A 27,541-nucleotide genomic window follows, 5' to 3' on the forward strand; every position below is an offset into this window, starting at 1 on the left:
TCAGTATGGAGGGCAAAATGTGTCAGCACAGACTGAGAGGGCTGAAGGGCCTATTCCCTCGCTGCATTGTTCTTTGTTCTGTTCTTTGTTTTTTTTGGTCAGGTTGTGACTATGTTATTAACTGCCAAAGAGCATAGTCATTTTTGAAGATGCCCTCAAACCTTTTGATGATTTCAATTTAATATAGCTATAATGGTTACAGAATGTTAAAGGAAAAGGAAGCACAAGGCAATTGTTAAAACCAGAATGCAAAATTAAAAATCCAGGCAATGTTAGCCGATGAGCTAGTAGTGAGCACTTGGGTGATGGGTGGCTAGGAATTGGTGAGAGTTTGGCTACGGGCAGCAGAGTTTTTGATGAGCTCAATTTACCTTAATTCCTGATACATGCCACTGACCTATGGAGCTTAAACCTGAGAGCACATTCCAGTAATACATGAATTTTATATCAGCTGAATTGTTTAAAGACATTTTTTTTCCGAGCATCCAACTCATGTGCAGGTCATGGATGGACATTTGAGTTAATAGACCATATGCCCATATTGCCCATCATTTGAAATAGACTGAGTTCTTCCCAGTAGTGATCTGCAATTTTACACTGCCTCAGGAAGTCATTTATGTCACAATTACAATATGAATGACTTGTGGAATTGTGGTGAATTAATTGGCCTTTCCGCATTTTTCATTTAATGAGATTCCAATTTCACTGCTGTAGCATTAAACTGATGTACTCCGATTAACACTGATGCTGAGTACTACCTTGTTTTGTTTACTTCAACCATTTTGCAGTTTGGTTGTTCTGGGACTTTGTCACTGCTGGACCTTCCAGCATCACGCATGTGATCAAATGCCACCTGCCTCGAAAAATTAGTCACTCTTCATTTATTTTCATACTCTGAGCTCTCAGGCCTGCTGTTGAACTGTTATATTGCCATTTATTTATGGCAGTGGAAGCAAAACTTCCCCCTGTATTAGGGACTCATTTGTTTTCCCATGTGATGCAGGATGAAGCATAAGCTGCGTGGCACAGACAACTGTGAATGTTAATGATCATAAACTGTTGTGCTCAGAGGAATATTACGTAGACTATACAGACAGTTCAGCTCAGCCAAGATCTTTCACATAAGTAATAACCTCAGTCACAAGCATTCTCATAAGCTTTTAATCTACTTGTTCCCCCTATTCATTTCAATCATCCAACCAATCTATACTCTGCTTCAATCACTAAACTTTAGTCCCACACTTCATAGCCTCACAAGCCTCTATATTAACAAAATGTTTCCACATTACTATAAGTGATATTTCCACCCTACTGTTAGCCACAGTTAATTATGTAGTACCCTCTTTCCTTAATTGGAAGGTTGTGAGTCCAAAGACCCATAATAGAGATGTCAATGCAAAAACATAAGCCAATATTCCATAGTAGCATTGAGGAAGGCTGCATTGTCAAAGTTACCATCAGTTAGATGACAGGTTAAATCAACACCCCCTCTGCCTTCCCAATATATAAAATGTGCCAGCTCACTAATTTGAAGAAGATCTAGGGAAGTTATCCCCAATGTCCTTGCTAACATATATTCCTCCATCAACATCACAAGCAATAGATTATCTGGTCACTATCACACTGCTATTTGTGGGAACTTGCTGTAAGCAAATTGCTGCCAGGTTTTCCACATTAAAACAGTGACTACCTTCAAAAATACTTAACTGACCACAACAAATGCCCCGAAACCAGGCAACTGCAATTTCAATAAAAGTCTTTCTTTCAGCCACCATGCTACAAAACAGGTGACAGTAAATTTGTTCTAAGCCCACTTTGAGATCTAAATTTCATTAGAGCAATAGATGTGTTCCTAAGAAATAGATCAGGAAGTCACAATTGGACCTCGATCCTCATTGTCACTGGCCTCTGGCAGCATGCATGACTCCAGAGCTCCTGCTTCAGTTTCATTTACATGTTGCTACAATGTTTGCCGGTTTTAATTTGTCTGGATTGCTGCATATGACAGTTACTACCTGAAAGGGCTAACTGACATCAAAAAGTAAGCTCTGCCCATCTCCTGGGAGGAGATAACTAGAATTGACAGTGCCTCCACACCTTCACCAGAGAGTGTATGGTTTTTTTGGTGATAGCTATGTGTACTTACTCCAAGTTGAATTTGGTGGGTACATGAGACTACAGTATATCTGAACTATTATTAGCTGTTAAGTGATATGTAATAAATCTATTTACTGTTAACAAGATTGAGCTGCCTTCTGCTGAGTCAATTGTGGATGTCCTTTCCCAAATGGTATCAGTAACTTGATTGATACCACCCGGAAAGATTTATGACAGGGAATCTACCTAAGATATCCCAGATTACATCCACAATGGCCACAGTGAGATCCACTGTTTCTTGGAACAAGACTGCTAAAGGCCTGTTTGTCAGTGAACAGCTGTTAGTTTCATTACTAGAAATTACATTAATTTTCATTGACTTTGTTGGATTCTTAGGCTTACAAATGACCAACTGAAAGCCCAGCTCATGAGTTATAATTGGAAAAACTTCATTCCTTAAGGACGCATGTTGTTATATTTTAGCTTCACATTTTCATGCTTGTTGAAGCCCTTTAGTTTTAGCGATTTGGTCTACAAGCACATTGGTCAGGGAAAGTCCAGTTGGTCCACCACGCCTATCCAACGATCATGATGGTAACTGCATCATGACAAAACACTCCCTACAGACTCCAAACAAGTGGCCATGAAAGTTTTTCTAACAATCTAGCAGGCTGTACCTTGACTGGATTTTAGTCCTTAGTTTTATGGTTAACAGGACAGATAAATGGGAACACCACCATCTACAAGTTCCCCTTCAAGCCACTCACCATCCTGACTTGGAAATATATCATCATCCCTTCGCTGTTGCTGGGTCAATGTCCTGAAATTCCCTTCCTAATGGCATTGTAGGTCAATCCGCAGCACATGGATGACAGCAGTTCATCACCAGCCTCTCGGACAAATAAGGATGGGCAATAAATGCTGGCCAGCCTGCAGCACCCATGTCCCTCATCTCTCAAATGAACTGTTTTAAAAAATTCCTCCTCAACAATCCTATGTGGATTTTCAGGATGCTGTACACCTGCTGGAAGAGGTTTGGCGGGTGTGTTGTTGAGAGAAATGGTGCCATCTTATCTCTTGATGTCTTGTGTTGCAACAAGCCTGCATAATGCAGGCAACTGAGGAAGTATGTTTTACTAGTCCTGCCAGCCCTGTTCCACACTGCCTCAAGCTTCTAAACCATCTGTATATTTTGCTGTTGCCAATAATGATTCTATTTGTCTTCAAACAAAATGTAAAAATTTGTTTCAAGTACATTAGGTAGACATGGAACCCCTATTCCAATTTGCCTGGGACTTGCTTATGTACACTATACTCTTCAGTACCTTAATACTCAGCCTATTAGAAGTTCAGCCTGACCCTCTCCATCATAAGCTCCGCATAATTGCTCTAATAGCATAATGTTAAACCATTAAACCGGCATTAAAAATGCTGTATTGTTTGAAATATTCCAGTCCTGTTTGTTCAGCTAATGGGGTAAATTAATTTCAAACTAATAGCTAAAATTAGGTCATTAGCAAGAAACAGAAGTTGCGAAAGTACACAGAAAGCCATACAAATGTTACTAGCTGATAACAAGGAGGACATTCCATTGTTGGAGTTTACAGTTTGTTCAGACGATAAGGGCATAAATTTAAGAATTACAAAACTTTGAAACTACTTTCTTCAAAAAATGTTGCAACAATATGACTACCCTGATCAAATTGCAATTGTCCACTCTGTTAGCCATCTTCTCTTTTGTTCTCTTTCAAACTAATATTCAGGCAGGTGATTGATGCAGTGGGACGGATGGAGAAAATTATTTCCAGGTAAACACTGTAGCTAACACAGATAACTTAAAAATCTCCCTTTCCTCTCTAAAGTGTGTGTGTTTTTTTTTGTTGGAAACCTGTTTTGGCCTTTCTAATCAGACAATTGGTGTCTATCTGGGTCTTGAGATACAATCTCATCAAGAATGTCAGTGCTGGGGCAAGGATAATGGTTCTGTTCCATTTTCTTCAGCCAGCAAGCTGTTAGGGTAGCTTTCTGCATAAAATTTCTGAAAAATTCAATAAATTATAGCAGATTGGACAAGATTGTTAGACAGCACTTCCATGCAGGAAGACTTTAATTATGGCCTAAAGATGGAGAGGAAAGAGTTGTCTTGGGAAGGAATTCTAGAGCTTGGAATCCAGGCAGTTAAAGGCACAGCTGACAATGATAGAGCATTGGAAATCAGGAATACATGCGCAACAATATGGAGTATTTAGGATATGGGAGAGTATGGAATTTAGGACCAAGGTGAGGAAAATTTCTTCACTCAAAGAGTCGTGAACCAATGATATCTCTATTGTAGAAGGCAGTGGAAGTGAAGTCACTGAATATATTCAAGAAAGATTTTTTAAATTTAAAAGGCATCAAATGGTATGGGAAGAAAGTTGGAATATGGCACGTGGACACAGGATTGGCCATGATTATTTTAAATGGCTCAAAAGGCTAAAATGGGCCTGGTCCTAGTTCATATGTTTCTATGAAGCCAGAACTGAACTCTTGAAGGGATCATGGAGGCTTATAGGGTTGGTGAAGGTTGAAGAAGACAGAGGGTCTTGAAGCTGTGGAAGGGTTAAAAACAAGATGAGTAAAGAACAAATAACAGTACAGCACAGGAACAAGCCCTTCAGCCCACCAAGAGTACACTGATACATGATGCCTATCTAAACTATTTTTTTGTCTCTATGTGATCTGTATACCTCTATTTCCTACCCATTCATATATATGTCATCAAGATGTCTCCTAAACATTGCAACCGTATCCCGCTCCACAGCCTCCACTGGCAGCACATTCCAGGCATTTACTACCCTCTGTGCAAAACATAGCTTGTCTCTCACATTTCCTTTCAACTTAACACCTTTTAACTTAAACCTACGTCTCTTCATAATTACTGTTTCTACTTTGGGGAGGAAAGTCTCTGACTATCTATTCTAACCATGCAACTCATAATTTTGTAAACTTCTGCCAAGTCTCCCTTCATCCTTCGACATTCTAATGAAAACAAAGTTTGTCCAATTTCTGCTCATAGTTAATACCCTCCAAAACAGGCTATACCCTGGCTCACCATTTCTGTAACCTGTCCAAAGCCACCACATCCTTCTGGTAGTGTGATAACCAAACTGTACACAATATTTCAATTTTTGGTCTAGCTGAAGTTCTATACCGCTGCAACATGACTTGCCACATTCTATAGGTTTGAAATGATTGATGAAGCCAAGGATGTTGTGTGATTCTTTGATCATCTTATCCACTTGTGTTGCTGCTTTCAGGAAACAATGGAACTGTATACCTCAATTTCTCTGTGTGTTGATGCTACTAAAGGTTCTGCCAATTTACTGCATACTTCTGCTGCCCCCTCCCCGCTCCATCTCCTGCCGTATTAGATCTCCCATAATGCATCACCTCACATTTGTCCAGATTAAACTCCATCTGCTATTTCTCTGTCCAAGTCTCCACCTTATCTATGACCTGCTGTATCATTTGGCAATCTTCATCATCCGCAATTTCCCCAATCTTTGTACTTCTGGCAACCTAATAATCAGGCCATCTACATTCTCCTCCAACTCTTTGAATTATATATATTACAAACAACAGGGATGCCAGCATTGATCCATGCAGAACACCACTGGTCACACATCTCCAGTCAGAAAAACACGCTGCTATCACTAGTTTCTGTCTTCTCAACCAGTTCTCTATCCATCTGATCAGTTCAGAGCAGATCCCATGTGACTTCACCTTTTGAGTCAGCCTGCCATGAGACACCTTGTCAAAGGTCTTAATAAAGTCCACATAACAAAATCTATGGCTCTGCCTTCATCAATCACCTTTCATCACTATGTCAAAAATTTTACTCAATTTTGTGAGACCCAATCTTCCTTGCACAAGGCCATGCTGTCTATTGTTAATAAATGCACATTTTCACTAATGTGACTAAATCCTGTCATTTAAAATCTTCTCCAATAATTTCTCTACCTCTGACATATTGCCCTTCAAAAATAAAAAAAACAACATTGGCTATTTTCTAGTCCTCTTGGAACTCTCCTCTGACTAAAGACAATACAAAGATTTGTACAAGACCCCAGCAATTTCCTCACCAGCCTTCCTTAGCATTCTGGGATAGGTCTTTTAAAAAAAAACACGCAATACCACCTCCTTTTTATATTGACATGTCCCAGAATACCAACATACCCCTCCTGAGACTCACCATCCTAAGTTTGCAGATGATGCAAAGATAGGTCGAGGGACAGGTAGTATTGAGGAGATGGCAAGGCTGCAGAAGGACTTGGACAGGTTAGGAGAATGGGCAAAGAAGTGGCAGATGGAGTACAATGTGGGAAAGGTCATGCATTTTGGTAAGGAGAATAAAAGCACGGATTATTTTCTAAATGGGGAGAAAATTCAGAAATCTGAAGTGCAAAGAGACTTGGGAGTTCTAGTCCAGGATTTTCTCAAGGTAAGCTTGCAGATTGAGTCAGTAGTCAGGAAGGCAAATGCAATGTTGACACTGATTTTGAGAGAGGTTGAATATAAAAGCAGGGATGTATTACTGAGGCTTTATAAGGCTCTGATCAGGCCACATTGGGAGTATTGCGTGCAGTTTTGAGCCCCATATTTCAGGAAGGAATTACTGGCCCTGGAGCAGGTTCAGAGGAGGTTCACAAGAATGGTCCCAGGAATGGAAAGCTTAACATATGAGGAACATGTGAGGACTCTGGGACTGTACTCATTGGATTTTAGATGGATGAGGGGGCATCTAAATGAAACTCCCAGAATACTGAATGGCTGGGACAGAGAGGATATTGGGAAGATGCTTCCATTGGTAGGACAGCCTTATAGTAAAGGGAAGACCTTTTAGAACAGAGATAAGGAGAAACTATTTTAGGCCAGAGAGTGGTGAATCTATGGAATTCACTGTGACTGAAGGCTGTAGAGGCCAGGCCATTGGGTACATTTAAGACTGAGGTAGATAAGTTCTTGATTATCAAAGGGATCAAGGGTTATGGGGAGAAAGGAGGAGAATGGAGTTGAGGAACTTATCAGCCATGATTGAATGGTAGAGCAGACTTGGTGGGCCGAATGACCTAATTTCTGCTCCAATGTCTTATGGTCTTGTGTCGTATGGTCATTCACCATGTTCTTTTCTTTATGAATACTAATGCAAAATAATTATTAAAGCTCTCACCCATTTCCTCCAACTCCAGGCAAAAATTCCTGCCTTTGTCCTTGGGTCAATCTACCTTTTCTGTAGCTGTCCTCTTGCACCTTATATATTTATAAAATGCCTTGGGATTTTCCTTAATTGTGTTTGCCAAAGACATTCCATGGGCCCTTTTGGCCCTCCTAACTCCTTATCTGAGTCCATTACTGCCATCTTTATATTCTTCAAGGGCTTTGTCTGTCTTCAGTTTCTTAAGCCTGACATACGCTTCCTTTTTCTTTTTGACTAACTCTCGATTTCTCTTGTCAGCCAAGGTTCCCGAATCTTGCCATCCTAATCTTTCATTTTCATAGGAACATTCTGGCCCTGAGCTCTAATTAACTGGCCTTTTAAAGTTCTCACATACCATATTTGGATTTACGATCAAATAGTTGTCCCTAGTCTACATTGCCCAGATCCTGCCTTATATTATGGTAGTTAGCCTTTCTCCAATTTAGTACTTTCATCTGAAGACTGCTCTTATCTTTGTCCACAAGCAACTTAAAAACTTACAGAATTGTGCTCAGTGTTCCCAGAATGTTCCCGTACTGAAAATTTGATCACCTAACCAAGCTTATTCTCTAATGCCAGGTCTAGCAATGGTGCCTTCCCCAGTTGGACAATTTACATATTGTTTCAAAAATCTATCCTGGACACACTTCATAGAATCATAGAATAAGTCCAGTGTGGAAGCAGGCTATTTGGCCCATCGAGTCCACACTAGCCCTCTGAACAGCATCCTGCCTAGACCTCACAGATGAGGATGACTCTCTTCCACTCCCAGGGTGAGTCAATAGGTAGCTGTACAGATCGATGAGTCTTCTGCAGGCTCTGTTACATTTCGGGCAGAAAGTGGTTGCAGGAATGGGTGAAAGGGTGTTGGTGTGGCAATGCGCTGCTTACGCTGTTTTCGCCTAGCTTCTGCTTTTACCCCGAGGCAAGTCTCAAGATGCTCGACACCTTTCCTGTCAAGCAGGAAGGCAACACACCATCCTGAAATCTCACTTGTGGCTGCGGAAATGTCTATCTCTGCTCTATATGTACTACTTGCCTATGTTCAAACCTCCCTCCTGTATAAAAGTGCCATTTGTGGTGGCACTGATCTGGCTTCTGCTGCTGCTTTCCCTTAAGAGGCCACATTGCCTGCAACAGTATCCAAAATGTTTTTCAGTTTGATTGGGAATGACCGGAAGTCTCCTGCGCTGCCTGCCCATGTTTATTTGTCTTCCTAGTGTTAACCTAACCTCTGTCTGTGCAGCCCTTACTAGTAGTGTCACCAACTTGCTACATGTGCTGTCCACAACATTCTCAGCCTCATAGATGCTCCATAGTGAGCCCATCCACAGCTTCAGGCACTCTATGCAGCAAATCAGGAGCTGCAGCTGACCACATTTCCTGCATACATAGTCACATTGGATAATGTCAGTCCCTAAAGGACCTAATTTCTCACATAGTACAGGAGGAGATAATGGGAACTGCAGATTCTGGAGAATCCGAGATTACAAAGTGTGGAGCTGGATGAACACAGCAGGCCAAGCAGCATCTTAGGACCACAAAAGTTGACATAGGCCTAGACCCTGCATCAGAAAAGGGGGTGGGAGAGAGGGTTCTAAAATAAATAGGGAGAGAGAGGGAGGTGGATCGAAGAAGAATAGAGGTGAAGATAGATGGAGAGAAGACAGACAAGTTAAAGAGGTGGGGATGGAGCCAGTAGAGGTTAGTGCAGGTGGGGAGGTAGGGAGGGGATAGGTCAGTCCGGGGAGGACGGACAGGTCAAGGGGGCGGGATGAGGTTAGTAGGTAGGAGATGGGGGTGTGGCTTGTGGCGGAGGAGGGGATAGGTGAGAGGAAGAACAGGTTAGGGAGACGGGCACGAGCTAGGCTGGTTTTGGGATGCAGTAGGGGGAGGGAAGATTTTGAAGCTTGTGAAATCCACATTGATATCATTGGACTGCAGGGTTCCCAAGTGGAATATGAGTTGCTGTTCCTGCAACCTTCAGGTGCCATCATTGTGGCACTGCAGGAGGCCCAGGATGGACATGTCATCTAAGGAATGAGAGGGGGAGTTGAAATGGTTCGCGACTGGGAGGTGCAGTTGTTTATTGCAAACCGAACGTAGGTGTTCTGCAAAGTGCCATCTGCAATCTGACCCCACCACCAAAGACATGAAGCTTTTGTGCTCCTGAGATGCTGCTGGGCCTGCTGTGTTCATCCAGACTCACATTTTATTATACTGTATCCACTGTACTCATTGTGGCCTCCTCAACATTGGGGAAACCAAGCAGAGGCTTGGGGACTGCTGGCAGAACACCTACGCTTGGTTCGCAATAACCAACTGCACCTCCCAGTTACGAACCATTTCAACTCCCCCTCCCATTCCTTAGACAATATGTCCATCCCGGGCCTCCTGCAATGCCACAATGACGCCACCCAAAGGTTGCAGGAACAGCAACTCATATTCCACTTGGGAACCCTGCAGCCCAATGGTATCAATGTGGATTTCACAAGCTTCAAAATCTCCCCTCCCTCCACTGCCTCCCAAAACCCGCCTAGCTTGTCCCTGCCTATCTAACCTGTTCTTCCTCTCACCTATCCCCTCCTTCCACCTCAAGCCGTACCCCCATCTCCTACCTACTAATCTCATCCCGCCCCCTTGACCCGTCCGTCCTCCCCGGACTGACCTATCCCCCTACCTCCCCACCTGCACACACCTCTACTGGCTCCATCCCCGCCTCTTTAAATTGCCTGTCTCCTCTCCATCTATCTTCTCCTCTATCCATCTTCGATCCGCCTCCCTCCCACTATTAATTTCAGAACCCTCTCCCCCTCCCCCTTTTCTGATGAAGAGTCTAGGCCTGAAATGTCAGCTTTTGTGGTCCTAAGATGCTGCTTGGCCTGCTGTGTTCATCCAACTCCACACTTTGTTATCTAGTACAGGAGGAGCATTTCACAGAGCCAAGTTCTCATATCATTGTAAACCTTATCAGCTACAGTCAATAAACCAGGAACTAATCAAACATCCTTACCCACGAGACACTAAAATCAGGTCACTCACTACCATTCTCTATTCAAAGCAGACTACAACTACAAAAAATAAGTACTTTATCTCTCTCTCCAGACACTAATCACTCAGTCTGCAAACCTGGTTCCTGAGCAACAAAGTCTATGTCAATTCTGGATTTGTGACATCATTTCCAGAGCTTCACCCCTAGATTCAGCTCCACGTTCACTCTGACTGACCTTGCTGCTCAGTTATTTTTCTTACTGCCACTGTACACCTCCAGGTTCACTGTCTATCACTTTGTTGCTGTTGCTATAACCTGCTTGGACTAACCTCCAAGTTTAAATTAAATCTTTCTCAAACTGATATGCACTTTGTCTCCAGATGGAGACCTCATCACCTGACGAGATGATGCTCATGTTATTCCTCATAACGTAAGAAACAAGGCAGAGGGTACCATGGTATTGAAGATCCCCAAGACATTTATTAAAGCCCACAAATTATATCACAGGCACTTCAGTGTTGTGGCAAGCAATAAATTATTTGGTTGCAGTGTTGAATGCTCTCATCAATGTGTCATGCATCAAACAGCCTGATTGAGATGAAGTCTGAGATCTTTGTACCCTCAAATCATGTGCCATGATTCAGCAATGATACAACATACATTTGTTGTTATGTAATACATGCATGACTGTTCAAAATATATTGATACTTTCGGTGAGAGACATAACACCACAGCACCAAACATTGGTGTAGGTCAGCAAGTACAAATTGGATGGATGAGGATAAGAGTATTAAATAAAAACAGTTAAACACAGAACTGACAGCGCTGTACAAACAGACATTCCATTTACAGATGTACAGGACAAATATAGCACCTTTCCGAATTACAATGTTTAAACCATTTTTCCCTCTGGACATGCAGCGAAACATTATTTTGTTTTATATTCATTCACAGGATAAGTATTAAGCCAGCATGTATTGCCTATAATTGCACAGAGTAATACAGAAGGCAATTAAGAGTCAATCTCTTTGCTGTGGATTTGAATTACATGTGGGCCAGACCAAATATAGGATAGTAGTTTCTTTCCAAGTGAAGGACATTGCTGAACAATTTGGCTTTTTCCAACAATCAACAATGAATTCATGGCCATCTATAAGTTCTTAATTTCAGATTTTTATTGAATCCAAATTCCACTATTGACGTGGAATGAAAAGCGTTCTCGGCAGGCCCATTGGGGAAACGGTGACATTGAGGTAATATCATGGAGCTCGTAATGTAAAGACCTGAGCTAATATCCTTGGGATACAGGTTCAAAACCCGTAGTAGCAATTGATTGCCTAGTGCCTAGTGGTATTATTGCTGGACTGTTAATCCAGAGACCCAGATAACATTCTGGGGACCCGGATTTGAATCCCACTACGGCAGATGGTAGGATTTGAATTCACTAAAAAAAAAATCTGGAATTTAAGAATCTCATGACAACTGTGAATCCATTGTCAATTATCAGAAAATCTCATCTGCCCTTTAGGAAGGGAAACTGCCATCCTTACCTGGTCTGGCCTGCATGTGACTCCAGACCCACAGTAATGTGGTTGACTCTTAACTGCCCTCTTGACAATCAGGGATGGGCAATAAATACTGTCAAACCAGCGACGCCTTCATCCTATTAATAAATAAAGAAAAAAATGTAAATAACGCATTAAAAATGGAATTGAAAGCTAGCTTCATTAATGGTCACCTGATCAACTATCATCAATGGTTGAAAGATCCATGTGGTTCACAACTGCCATTTAGAGGTGGAAATATGCCATCCTTACCCAATCTGCCCAAGATATGATTCCAGTTCCACAACGCCAGAGACCCAGGTTTAATTCCAGCCTTGGGCGAATGTCTGTGTGGAGTTCGCACATTCTCCTTGTGTCTGTTGGGCTTCCACCAGCAGCTCCCATTTCCTGCCACAGTCCAAAGATATGTAGGTCAGGTGGATGAGCCACGGGAAATACAGGGTTACAGGGATAGGGTAGGAGAGTGTGTCTGGGTGAGATACCCTTCGAAGGGTTGATGTGAACTCAATAAGCTGAATGGCCTGCTTCCACACTGTAGGGCTACTAATAAAAAAATGCAGCTGAGCTTTTCCAGCAACTTTGTTTTTGTTCCTAATAAAATTATGTGCTTGACTGTGAACTGCCTTATGAGATGATCTTGCTAGTCACTCAGTTCAAGGCAGTTAGAGACAGGCAACAAATAAAGGTCATGACAGTGATATTTATATCCTATGAATTAATTTGAAGAGCTCATGCTTTGCTCTCTCATTTTTCTCTGGTGTTAACCAGTTCAAATTGATCATTCGATTGCATGAGTGTATGAGATTCTGCTTACAAATGGGAAATAATCCTGTTGAGATCTAGTGGTTCAGTGGGTAGCTGTCTTGCCTCTGTTTGCAGTTTGTGTGTTCAAATTCCACTCACAACACCCAAATGCAATGATATAGCCTTATTCTTCTGTGTAGTGCTAAAGGAGTCGCTCAATTCAAAGCCAATTAGAGATACTCAATAAATGTTGAGTTTGTCTGTGATAACTATTTTGCACGGAGACTCAGTGCAATCTCTAGGAGAAAAAATTGTCTCTCCTGTATTAAGGTAAAGTGTTGCAAAGAAGGAACCAACAGTAAAATGAGCCCAGACAATCAATCCATTGGCAAAATTAAGACCCATTGAATACCAAGTAGCAGCCGATAGTAAAAATTCTCACCAATCAAGAATAAAGCAGCCCGTGTGAACAACACCTTATCCATCACCATTAACAATGACTCCATCCACCACTGGTGCACAGTAGCAGCAGTGTGTACCACCTATAAATTGCACTGTTGCAAGTCTCCATGCCTCCTCCTTTTATACCCATAACCTCTACTGCCTAGAAGGACAAAGGCAGCACCATCTTCAAGCTTCTCCGTCCAGACGTACATCACCCTGACTCAGAAATATGTCATCATTCCTTCCTTGTCACTGATCTAATGCCTTCGAGTAATCTGCTTGACAGCACTCTGAGTCCATTCACAACGCACTACAGCATTTTGAAACATTCATTCACATTGGGCACTGCTGGCCGGACTAGCATTTATTGCATATCACTGATTGCCCTTGTAGTGGTGATGAAATGCCTTTGTGAATCACTATAGTCCATTAAAGAAAGTAAATCACCTCCACCTTCTCAACAGCAATTAAAGATGGGTAATAAATGCAGGAGAAAATTACTGCAAATGCTGGAAACTGTACTGAAAACAAAAAATGCTGGAAATTACGAGGGTCAGGCAGCATCCATGGAGAGAAAGCAAGCTAACATTTTGAGTCTAGATGCCTGTTCACCAGAGCTAACTTGAAGTGACACACTGACTTCCACAACCTGCGAATAAATAAAAGAACAAATCTCAATGCAGCTACCAGTGAATATCTGGAATGATTGTTCAGATGTGCCAGTGCGAGCTCTGCAGTGCAGACTGAACTTTAATTTACAGTTGGTTTGGGTATCATCTAGCCTCTGAGCACCTGGTGCAGAAACCACAAAGGTCAAGGTGAAAAAAAGTATTCTTTTGTCACTGAAATTCTTCAAGTGAATCAGCAAACCACTTAAAAATTGATAAGCTCCAAAGCTCTCTACAATTATGTAGTGGCTGGTAGTGTGGTGACTCACTGTATTGCTTACATAATCTTTCAGCTTTGAAAATTAAACATCCCATTCTCTTAACAGCATTTGCTGCTCCTTCTAAAAGCAATGGTTCATGTTTTGGGCAGACTTAACCTGAATACCGCATCAAATCAAGAACATCACAAGATTTAACGTAAGAGAAGATTAAATCAAGTTTTCAGTAGTTATATAAATGCACACGTTATTGTTAAATTGATGGGATCCAAGCAAAAATATGATACAATGTTCTGTTCCTTTCTCCAATAGCTGCTAAGAATGCTAGACAGCATTATAACATCAACCTTGAAAGGTTTGTGTGATATTTGCCTTCAACAGGGTGCTAGACAAATACCAGGAATGAGTGACTACAGTTAACTGGAGAAATTGGGATTATTCTCCAGAAAGCAGTTGAGGTTCAGATGACATTTTGAAATGGACACCTTTGTTAACCCTAATTTTTTCTGCCCTTATGAATAGCAACAGATGCAGCGATTGGCTTTTTACCTTCATCTGGATGTTCATACCCAACAAGGCAATTCTTATATTAGCTCCCATAGCATAAGAGCCAGATATGACTTCTATGGTGCTTAGAGTTTCAATAGACTTTTATCACAGATAGCATTATATACATATATTATAATCACAGGCACTGCTATGTTTGGACAAGTACTGAGCAATTGGGATACAAACTATAACTCGCTTCCCTCGGTTATGTCATGCCACACGTGGTGGCCCTGATAAGATGGTGACTGAGATTTTTATACCATCAAGTCAAGCACCATAGTATGGTAATGATAACGTGAATATGCTTCTTACAGATAGATTGCATATTAGCTGAAACATAACCCATTATACATTTGAATGTTATGTTTTATGTAATAAATCAGGAAGAACTGCTTCCATTAGAAAGTTAGCACCAGAGGCAATAGATTTAATACAACTGGCGTAAGAACCAGAAGACTGGGCGGCATAGCGGCACAGTGGTTAGTAGCAGGGACATGGGTTTGATTCCAGCCTTGGATAACTGTCCATGTGGAAGCTGCCATGCCACCGTGGCTTTCTGCTGGGTGTTCTGGTCCCACAGTCCAAAGGTGTGCAGGTTAGGTGATTTGGCTATGGTAAATGCAGAGTGTAGGAGAATAGGATGGGAAGGGACAGTGGTGGTTCTGAGTTGGATACTTGGTCAACATGGACAGGTTGGACCGAAGGGTATGTTTGTGCACTGTATGACTCTATTACTCTAAGTAATGCTAAAGAGGGAAATAATGCAACACTAAAAGGAAAATGTAGGAGGCTGGGATTAATTGAAGCGGTCAGTCAAATAGCAGGCACAAGGATGATGGGCCAAATGGCTTCTTTCTGTGCTGTGTGGTTCTGTTGATTTAACACAATCTTTCCTTAATTTAGCAAATTCAATTAAAACTGGCAGACAGCTGCCAGTAGCACAGGCACTGGAGGGGGTATTCCCTCTTTTGTGAATACTAAATTAAAAGGATCAATCGTGAACATAGACCTTGCTGATAATTGTTTGGTAGCAACAACTTGAGAACTCAACTTGGATTCCATTCAACTGCCAGTCAGTGGTCTCTCGTCATTAAGTACAAAATGTTCCCACTTACATTGATGTTCTTGCAAATATCCTGATGAATGCAAGATGAAAAGATTTCACAAAATGTCTCTGTTTCCTTTAGCAACAAAAATTAATAACCTATTAGCTGAGTTTTGCTTGAACAGTGACTCTGTGTGCTTGAAAACATTGATAACATGTAGATAATTTGAGGTAAATTATTGGGAGAAAATCGTTCCAACATTGGTGTCTTGTCAAATTCTGTTTCCATCATTTAAAAAAATCTAAAAATAAGATTTAGGTCCCTATTATCCCGCCTTGCAGCTTTGATTCTTGTGAAACAAATGAAGGAGATATTTTAATGCTAAAAATTGGAAGTGCATGGCAGTTCTGTAACATCTGTGGAGGCAAACAAAGTTAACTTTTTAAGTAACGGCATTTTCACCAGTGTTGTCTGATTAACGGTTCATAAAATATGCTTCAAATTTGATTGGAAATATCATCTGGGGGATATTGTGTCGTTATATTTAGCATGACTCAGAACAATCAGAAAATATCTTCCCTGGATACCTCTTGGTCTTTCAAAAGGTTCATTTTCAACAGAATTATTGCAAGTTTGGCGAAGGCTCAGTTGACTTCTATAATGGATATGATCAATTCTGTCGATGATGATACCCTACACTTAAGAAGATGGTCGTGGTTGTGGGAAGTTAATCATCTCAGCTCCAGGTCATCTCTGCAGGAGTTCCTCAGGGTAGTGTCCTCGGCCCAACCGTTTTCATCTGCTTCATCAATGACCTTCCCACCATCATAAGGTCAGAGGTGGGGATGTTTGCCGATTAATGCACAATGTTCAGTGCCATTCATAACTCCTCAGATACTGAAGCAGTCCATGTTCACATACAACAAGATCTAGACAATATCCAGGCTTGGGCTGATGTGTGGCAAGTGTCACCATCCTGACTTGGAAATATATCACCATTCCTTCACTGTCACTGAGTCAAAATCCTGGAATTCCCTCCCTAATAGGATTGTGGGTCAACCCACAGCAGGTGGAATGCAGCGGTTCAAGAAGGCAGCTCACCATCACCTTCTCAGGGCAAGTAGGGATGGGCAATAAATGCTGGCCAGAGAGTAATGCCCACATCCCACAAAATGATTAGAGAACAAAAAAATCTGCCTTAGACAGAAATTCTTCACCAAATCATTCACAATCCATTCATAGCTCAAACCATGAACACAAACCACAACAGCCTGAATTTCTGCACGAGGAATAAAATCACCAGACATAGGAAAGTTGGTCTAAAACAAATTGGTACCACTGCAGTATGTTCAAATGTCACTAAATCCTGGCACATATTTTGAACTGCTTGCAAGGATGCAAACATTTCCGCTCTCCTTTCAATATTGTTCGTAGCACTATTCATAAAATTGTTTAGGGGAGGAATACCAAAATTAGACATGAAAAAGTGCCAGGTACCACAAAGCTGTCACACTGTTGCTGTGACATACAATCTGATTTAAATGGATAAGATCCTGAATGGCTTGTTGAGGTGAAAAGAATGTTTACTCACATGAAGTTCCAAAGTTAGGTGTTGACTTTTAAAGACAGATGAGTGTTTTTCTCTCGAAGGGTTCTGCAACTTTAAACTCTCTGGCTGAGAAAGTAGTGGAGGGGAAATCATTGAACATTCTTAAAACTGACATAGATTGATTTCTGTGCCAAACAAGGCCCAAAATAAAAACTGGGCAGAACAGGTATAGGTTGAATGGCCTACCTCTGCTCATTCAGCAATGTGGAACAGATCAGCTATGATCTTGGTTGAATGGCAGACCAGGCTGAAGAGACCAAAGAGCCTACTTCTGCTCCTAATTTATATGTTTATATGTTCACATGCCCCTTTATTTCCGATAGGAATAGTGAGCTGTTGTCAAAGCTAACCCATTAAAGATTCATTAGCTAGACACTTAAAACAGTCAAGAGGTGTGAGAGCTCTGATTAAACTGACTGAAACTGAGACAAAATTAAATTTGTATGATTATATCAAATTAAGGAAATTAAAATTTGTTCAGCAAATCAGTGGTGGCATAGATTTTCTTTCTAATAGGGCATATTCTGTGACATATTACAATATATAATTAATATAAGTAGACTTGTCAAAACATTTCATTGGTATAGGCCTTCTTGATTATTACAAGAAAGGAAGAAGAAAAAGTAAACTGCTTTGACCGTGTGAAACTGTAATTTGGGACCATTTGTCTTTTAGCTATGCCAGAATCAGTAACACTATTTTGTACTGCAGTATTATTCTGAAATGTTCCTGCACTGCCATCTTGTGTCTGTTGGCTAGCAAAATACATTCTACCTCATTATAAATGAATTAGCTGGTCCATTTGAACAAGCACAAAATACAATTCGTTTAACAGCACGTAAAACCGTGCATAAACAATTGAAATCTACTTTCTCAAAGTGATTCTTTTTCTGGTAACAACAAGATGCAAATAGTTAAGATTGTCTAAATATATGTTGGGAAATGAATGAATTTTAAGCCCCTCAAACATTCGAGCTTGCAACATGCTCATTCTTAGCTCAACATGTGGTTCGATGAAGATTTGACAGGATAAACAGAATCTATTTCCACTGATGGGGAGGAGTTCGGAACAACAAGGCTTTGCCTTCAAGTTAGGGAGCAAGACTGTTCAGGACTTATATTCAGGAAACATTCTTCTCATAAAGGGGCATGGAAATTAAAAGATAAATGGTGCTGGAGAAACACAGCAGTCCTGGCAGCATCTGAGAGAAACCGAGTTAACGTTTCAAGTTTGGTATGACTCCTTTTCGGAAGTGAAATGTAAAGGATTTTATTCAGTTGCAGAGTGCAGGTAGGGAGGGTTGGGTTGCAAATAGCACCAGAGGGAAGACCAGGGAAAGGATGAATTTCAGGTCTCCTGCACCTGCTATATTTTGATGTTATTTTCATGTGAATCTCACAACATACTTTCTCCCTCACCAAAATTGTTAAGATTATATCAATAGACATTAACGAAAGCCAGTTTGATAGATTTTTGTTGCATAAGAGTGTGCAGGGTGAAGAAGTGGAGTTCAGATACAGAACAGCCATGATCTACTTGAATGGTAGAAGAGACTTGATGGGTTGAATAGTATTTTTTCCCATTCTTATTGTCTTTGAATGTATTTCTGATTTGGTGATGTCTGAATTTGAATGGATCACCTATAAGAAATCGGAAATGTATGTTCCCAGAAATAATTATGGTGTATGATATATTCAACTATTCAAATTTCTGTACTGCTTTTAGATAGCATCGATAATACTGAAAATATAACTCAAGTGTTATATTCATTGCAATTTCTCTGTCTAAAGTTAAGAATCTCATGCATTTTTTCTGGCATTTCGTCAAAAATGAACACAGAGACTAAGCCAAGGTCAGACACTCTGTAGCCAATGACAATTTGTTGGATGACCAATCTTGTGAATCTATTTAAGACATATTACTATTGTTAAAACTGCTATATAAATACATGCTGCTTTGAAGAATTGATTATAAAGGAAAAAGTGACATTTGTTTTCGGAGAAATAACTTGCGACATAATCTAAAGAGCTAAGAATCATTCACCAAAATCAGAATCAGAGACAACTGGATTGTGTACACAAGAATTAAGTTTCTAATTCAGGGTCAGTAACTAATCAACATACACATGCTCTCTGAAGCTAAGATGCTAAGGGTAAGCATCAGACATGAACATATCCTCATTACTTAAGAAAGCAAGCACACAGTGAAAGACTTGCAAAAGGCAGTGGGAAGCAGATGGTTTTATTGAAGCTGAACCAAAAAGTCTACGTGCAACACTCAAGATAAGAATAAGATGGAAGTTTAATTAATTATCTCTCTAAAAATATGTGTGTGAGTGTGCGTGTGCGTGTGTGTGTGCATGCGCGTGTGTGTGTGTGCGTGTAGCATGTACAACAAGTGCTAATATGAATCCGGCACAACCACACTATATATCACCATCATTAATACCTTGAGAACTTAGTTTTTGTGCATTGAATCTGTTGAGTTGTCTGTACAAACCAACCAGAACATCCTACCTCATTGATTAAGCAATTAAGTCTTTGCAGTTTTCTTTTCTCTTTTCAAATAATTATAGCTTGCTAGTCATCTCATGCAAAAGCATTTTTCCTGAATTTCAGTATTCAGCCCAACCCAAATCTACCCAGAACAACAAAACCGAAATCTGTGCAATCACGATTCAGGACTAAGCATTCATGAGGTCTCCATGATAGGGCACCTTAAGGGGCATGTGCAGAACAATAAAAAAATCATGGCATGCTGAACAATGTAAAAATTCAGATGGAATCTTCAACCTGAAAAAAAAGTATGATCATCCCACTTCTAAACCCTTCAAACAACATTCACTCTTCCCTGTTCACACCCACCCCAAATCCTAGCACCAGCCAGATTTGTTAATGATACAAAAATAGATGGGAGAACATGTTGCAATGAGGTCATAAGGAATGTGCAAGGGGATATAGATAGTTGAATGAGTAAGCAAAAACTTGGCAGATGGAGTTTAAAAGGTAAAATAAGGTCATCCGCTTGGTAGGAAGAAACAAAAGTTAAGCAATTATTTAAGTGGAGAGAGACACCCAAATCAGTGTGGCAGAGAGGGACTTGGGTGTTCTGTATGAAGCACAGTTATCATGAAAATACAGCAAGTAATTAAAAAAGCAAATGGAACTTTGCTAGGAATTTGTAGTTTTAAAATAGGGAAGTCTTGTTATAAATGTATAAGGTGTTGTTGAGCCTTCACCTAGAGTTCTGTGTTTATTTCTGGTCCCTATATTTAAGTACAGATATCCTAATGCTGGAGGCAATTCAAAACAGAGTTGAGGTCGGGGGACACAGTCACATAATAAGGGAGTATTAGATGTGAAGGAATTTCATCCAGATGATAGGAATTGCTTAAAATTCCCTACCCCAGAGAGTTGTGATGGTGAGGGCACTGAAAATATTTGAAGAGGCAACAAATGGATTTTTGAAATATTGGGGAGTTGAAAATGATGCAGGCACAAAACAGAAGTTGAGGCCTGGGGCAGGTCAGATATGATCTTGTTCAATAGCAAGACAGGCTTGAAGAGCCAAATCGCTTACTCCTGCACCTATTTCTTGAGTTCTTATTAGATCAAAATTGATGTGACAAGTAAACAGGTCATTAGACAAAGTACCAAGTCTGTTTTCCTATTCCAATTCATTCTTGAAAATCCAGTAAACCTTTTTAGAGGATCAATCAATTTCCAAATAATTTCTTACTGACATTAATGGAGCAAAGAAACAGTAAGATTTGACGCCTGTGCATGTAATGTTCCCTCGGGCTGCATGTTTGTATATGGGTGCTCAGTAACCTGGAAGACACAAGACAAACACAAGTTATCTGCCTTTAAGATGAAAAATAATTTCAGTGTAACGTGCTTAGAAATGAAAATAGCACACAGAACAAATAAGAGGGAACATAACATCGAAGTCCATGAGGAATGCATCGATTTATTCTGGATTTATAGCACAGAAACAGGGCAGTTTGAGCCAGTTGGTTTATGCGCTAGATGAATATCCTCCCTCCAGCCTTAATACCTTAGGCCAATCTCTTCTAATGCTCTTATAATGTTTCCCTGCAAACATCTATTCTATGAAACAGTTAACAAATTTTGAAATAATCTGTATTTCAATCAGATTTGTAAAAAAAATCAATTCAGCCAGCTGAAAGCTGATCCATAGTAAAATCATTCCAGTAATTTCACACTAATCTACAAGCTGATCTACAATCAGAAGCATTAGATTGAGTTGGAATGACAAGTTCCTCGTCTCTCTAACAGTTATCGATTATCACCACTTCTAAAACCTCAGAATCATTTTGCCATCAGCTTTACTGTGTTCCATTTTCCTCCAAAAGGTTTGTGTCAGCAAAAATAGCATATTTTGATCCTTCCCTGTTGCTGGGTCAAAATCCTGAGACCCTTCAGAACAACATGGAATGTCCCTACACCCCAGGGTCTGCAGTAGCTCAAGAAGGCAGCTGACTACCTCTTTGCTGAGGCCAGTTGTGAATGGGCAACAAATATTGTGGTGCTACTTGCAAGGTTGACATCATCTTGCTGTCCCTGGCTTTCCTTGAAATTATGCTGGTGAGGAACCATTTCCTTGAACCACTGTTGTCCTTGTGGAATAGGCATTTTAGGACTGATCAAAAAGGTCTTCATTTCATGAAGGTATCACTGACAGGTGAAATATACTCCTGCCTATGGTACTGAAGGAATCATTGAATGACAAGTTGGTTTCAGCAACAGAGTAATTTCAGAGTCATCATGATAGATAGAATGAAAGAATTGGGCTGTCCAGTTGGCACTTTTGGGTTAGGACTCATGTCTGATACCAATGCATACTTTTAAATAGGAACCTGGTAAAAATCAGAAACCTAAACTTGATGCCCGTCCGGCATTTTTAAAGGACTCCCAAGTCAACTAGGCAAAAGCCTAAGCCCACCTCTTGGACCACAATGTTCAAATTGCATCTGCACCTATTCATGACTAACAATTGAAACGCTGTCCTAAAAGGAGGCTTTTAATATCTGGGATTTAAGATTAACCATATTTCTATCTAAGTTTACAAGATGCAATTCCAAGACAGTCCCTTACAAAAGAGACTGGGAAATGGACAACAAATATTAGCATTTACACAAAAGTACAATTAGTTCCTCCTGTCATTTGTAATCCATTTGAGGGTCCACCAATCCAACTGCATCTCATGCTAATAGGATTGATTCTTTTCTCCGTCTTATATTTCTTTGGCTTCCTCTTAAATGTTATTCACCTCAGAAAGAGCTCATTCTATGTTCTAACCGAGGTATTGTGTCCAAGAAGTGTCATCTTGCTGGTTTTTCCTGCTAATTCAACTTGTTTATGGAATTTTGATGAAAAGTATATTTTAAAAGATAGGAATACATAATGTACTTCCCAGCTTAACCTTATAGCAAAGGGGTTTAATGTAAACCCTGCATATTGCTGCAACCCATTCAGTGTGAGTTTTGCTCAGAATGGTATGCATGAGCAAAGTCTGGTTTGAGACCCTTTTGTAACAGACAGTGTGTCCAACTGTTAAAAGCACAATTTACCAAGGCTTCTTCAATAGGATCTTCCAAACCCACGACCTCTACTGCTTAGAAGGAGGAGGGCAGTAGATGCATGGGAAAACCATCATTTGCAAATTTCACTCCAACTCCCACACCATCCTGACTTGGAGCCACATGACTATTCGTTTTATTGTCTATGTCCAAGGATTTCAGCAGTTTAAAAAAGGCCATTCACTATTCTACAGAGCATTAGTGATGGCCAGTAAATGTTGGCTTAGCTAGCAATGCCCACATCCCATGATTTTTTCATTTAGAAAACAGGATAAAACATATAGCTTAGAGTCATATTGAAGCAGTAACCAAAATAACAAGCAGCACTGTAGGTTATAAACAAGTGAAACAATTTTTTTTTTTACCTATTTACTCTTTAGCTGTCAGTCTTTGCTCAGACGGGGAGCACTTGTATCTACATTGACAGGTCAGAAGTCTTTGATCACAAGTTTGTTCCATTGTAATATAGAGGAAATGCTGCATCATTAGGGATTTCATTTCTGATGAGACATTAAACTGAGACTGCTGTCTGCTATTTCAGTTGGACACAAATGATCCCAGGGTGCTATAAAACCAGATTATCTGGTCAACGGCTTATTACTGTTTGTAGGAGCTTGCTGTGAGGAAATTATCTTCAATGTACCTACATTATAACTGTGACTTGGCTAGTAAACCTGTTTGGGATTTCTTGAGGTGATGAAAGGTGCTGTGTAAATGCAAGGTTTTTTTAAATTAAAATATTGCTATATAACACTGTCATTTCTAATATTCTATTAATTGTGTATTTTGCTTAATTGATTTATACATAGCAAAACTATATAACTTTTCACCAGAGATTTAATTTTGAAAACATCACAATATAGGTATGTTTTAAATTAAATGCAAGTCAGCTAAGGGATGATGTTTTGAACTGCTTTTGTAGCTAGCATCCACTTTGATTTTTTTTTGCCAATCTATTTTCTCATTTGCTCTCTGAAACCAAGCCATTTGCTGAAGCACCTTAATGTTTCCCTCTGGGTGAAAACTACCTATGAATAGTTCTCAAGAGGATTCAATTTAAAAAAAATTTTGCTTCTGATTCTCTCTCTGTCTTTATCTTTGTAGCCTCCTCCACCATACTTCTTATCTTCTGAGAAAAAAGCATTACCCCAGTTTTGGCCTCCTATGCATTTTCAATTTGCTTCACTCTTCCACTAAATGCCAAGTCTTTGGTGACCTGAGGCCAAACCTCTGGAATTTCTGTGTTAAGTTTCTTCACCTCTTCACCTCTGACTCAATCCTCTTTAAGATATTTGGTAAAATCCAACCCTTTGGCCAAAATTATGATGACCTGTCCTAATATTTCCAAATGGGGATCATCGTCAAAATTTACTTGGTCAAGCTTTTGAAAAGCATTCAAACATTATACTTGTGTTAAAGTCAGTACATACATGCAAGCCATACAGACAAGGGGAATCGTATGCCATTTGGAGCCTTGATCTTAATTCTGCTGTTAACCCTTTAGTTTTCTTTTAAAAGAGGGATGCAGTGACCCTGCTGACACTAGGGCCTGGTCTGACAATTTCACAATGCTTTAAGTGAAGTAGGGATATGCTGGAAGAGGAGAGACTCTTCAAGCTCTGTGAGCACTGATTTTTTTTTTCATTTTTGGAATCTGAGAGTGTTAGCATGGAAAGAACTTGATGCTTCCAAGCATCGAAATGGTCTTAAAATCACAGGCATTGGGCATACTAGGCACGCAGTCTCAGAGTTTACCAGATGGGTTTGTGGGATCTCAGACCAGCTTGGGTGTTACAGAGTCCAAAGTCTGGCCATTTTGGTGTGATCAAGTGGGGCTGGGCTTTCATAGATGTGGGAGTATTGGAAGATAAGTTGAAGCAAAAATTGCATGTGGGGGAAGGATCGAGGCAATGTGACCAAACTACCCTTGGCCTCTCCTAAGCATATGTCCCCACCCTAACATTAGCTTCCTTTTTGATTTATCAATGACGCATTTTACATTAACAAGCATCGGACTGCTAATTCTGTATTGTCGATTTCCTACCTGAATGCACCATTAGTGAGTTTACATAAATGTATACAACATGTGATATCAAGCTCCAAATATACATTGGAGGAGATCTTTTTATTTTAATTGTAATTTCAATCTTACTGTAATTGGCATAGCAGACAATAAGGAGAATTGTATTAGTTCTGATTCATCATGTATTTAATTTCCAATGAATTGGGAAAGCAAGTCATGATTCTCTTCAATCACCACTTAATAAAACATCTTGGCTTTATTATATATGTGAAGAGACCATTGGGGATCTTCATGGTGGAAGCTCTATAATTGAGCAATCTATAACCATAAAGTAAGAGTTGTCACAATATCTTAAGTACTTCCATGAAGTAAAAAGAGACAAACAGTTGATGAAGCATTTTATCTTGCACTCATCAGGACAGAATTACAAGAATACCAAATCACAAAGGAAGTTTTATACTACATGAGAGAAGTTTGCTGATTGGTTAGGGTGTGTTGCAAACCAATCAACACGTAGTGTAAATTGTTGCTGTGTTAAAATTTGTGCACCTGTCCTGCTGAGTGCAAGGAAACAAATAAAAAATTGTCGTTTTTATTCAAGCAACACTCACGTCTCTACTTCCCAGTGGTTGCATGAAGATAACACATTGAAACTGAAATCTTTACTTTGTTTCAGAGTCATTTGGAAGGAAACTAAAAGAAGCATTTGTAAATCTTCCCATCATACAGGAAGATCCACTTATTCCGCTGCCTGCTGGGAAAGCCGGCACTCGGGGCTTTCTTATTGAAAAAATATAGTCAGCAATCCTCTTTCAAGTCAGTGTGGAAAGAATAACACTCCTTATTGCAAATGCAAATTCTGAATGGCACAACATTTCTTCCCCACCACATTCCCACTTCCTTGGATGTAGCATTTTTAACTTCCTGAGATGACACATGTGGAATTCCTCCTCTCTATGCCCTTGGTGTCAAAATACCGTATCCACAGATGGTATCTCACCTAGTGCCAATTAACATTGAACACGGTGTGCAGCAAGCAAATATTTCAAACACATGAAAATCAGAAAGCAAGCCAAAACATTCAACATCCCTTGTTTAATAAAAATGCACCTGGCTTTGCACTGTACTGGGGAGCACAGGGCCCTTGTTGTTGGGTTAATAACAAGATAATATTGATGCAGGAGAAAGCTGTGGAATGTTGTGTCACTTGGGGTTTTTAGAGCACCAGCTATCTTGCAACTAGTTAAGCAGCAAATTGTGACATGGGCAAACTCAACTATTGGTTTTTCTGGTCAATGGAAGATGTTCAATTTAGCTTAAGCTGCAATAATGTGGATTTCACCAGAACAAGAGAAGGCCATGCAGCCCCTTAGAAGATCAAAACTAAGCTGCATCTGAACTTTGTCCACTTGCCTCAGTTCCTTAATCATTAACGACATTGCCCAGCCAAAGATTTCCACTTTTGAAATTTTCAATTGACCCCACATCCCAGCCTCAAAAGTATTCTGAGGTGCGAGTTTTTGACTTACACTGCCATTTGTGTGAGGAAGTGCATCCTGACATCCACACCTGAACTGTGCAACTCTAATTTTAAGGCGGAGGTGGAGGAATTGGGAATAGGGGATGGAATTTTTGCAGGAGGGTGGGTGGGAGGAGGTGTATTCTAGGTAGCTGTGGGAGTCGGTGGGCTTGAAATGGACATCAGTTACAAGCTGGTTGCCTGAGATGGAGACTGAGAGGTCCAGGAAGGTGAGGGATGTGCTGGGGATGGCCCAAGTGAACTGAAGGTTGGGGTGGAAGGTGTTGGTGAAGTGGATGAACCGCCTCCGCCGCATCTGCTCCCACGATAAGACATTCCACTCCCGCACATCCCAGATGTCCAAGTTCTTTAAGGACCGCAACTTTCCCCCCACGGTGATCGAGAACGCCCTTGACCGCGTCTCCCGCATTTCCCGCGACACATCCCTCACACCCCGCCCACGCCACAACCGCCCCAAGAGGATCCCCCTCGTTCTCACACACCACCCTACCAACCTCCGGATACAACGCATTATCCTCCGACACTTCCGCCATTTACAATCCGACCCCACCACCCAAGACATTTTTCCATCCCCTCCCCTGTCTGCTTTCCGGAGAGACCACTCTCTCCGTGACTCCCTTGTTCGCTCCATACTGCCCTCCAACCCCACCACACCCGGCACCTTGCCCTGCAACCGCAGGAAATGCTACACTTGTCCCCACACCTCCTCCCTCACCCCCATCCCAGGCCCCAAGATGACATTCCACATTAAGCAGAGGTTCACCTGCACATCTGCCAATGTGGTATACTGCATCCACTGTACCCGGTGTGGCTTCCTCTCCATTGGGGAAACCAAGCGGAGGCTTGGGGACCGCTTTGCAGAACACCTCCGCTCAGTTCGCAACAAACAACTGCACCTCCCAGTCGCAAACCATTTCCACTCCCCCTCCCATTCTCTTGATGACATGTCCATCATGGGCCTCCTGCACTGCCACAATGATGCCACCCGAAGGTTGCAGGAACAGCAACTCATATTCCGCCTGGGAACCCTGCAGCCATATGGTATCAATGTGGACTTCACCAGTTTCAAAATCTCCCCTTCCCCCACTGCATCCCTCAACCAGCCCAGTTCATCCCCTCCCCCCACTGCACCACACAACCAGCCCAGCTCTTCCCCCCCACCCACTGCATCCCAAAACCAGTCCAACCTGTCTCTGCCTCCCTA

Source organism: Stegostoma tigrinum, chromosome 4, assembly GCF_030684315.1.
Source record: "Stegostoma tigrinum isolate sSteTig4 chromosome 4, sSteTig4.hap1, whole genome shotgun sequence".
NCBI lineage: Eukaryota > Metazoa > Chordata > Chondrichthyes > Orectolobiformes > Stegostomatidae > Stegostoma > Stegostoma tigrinum.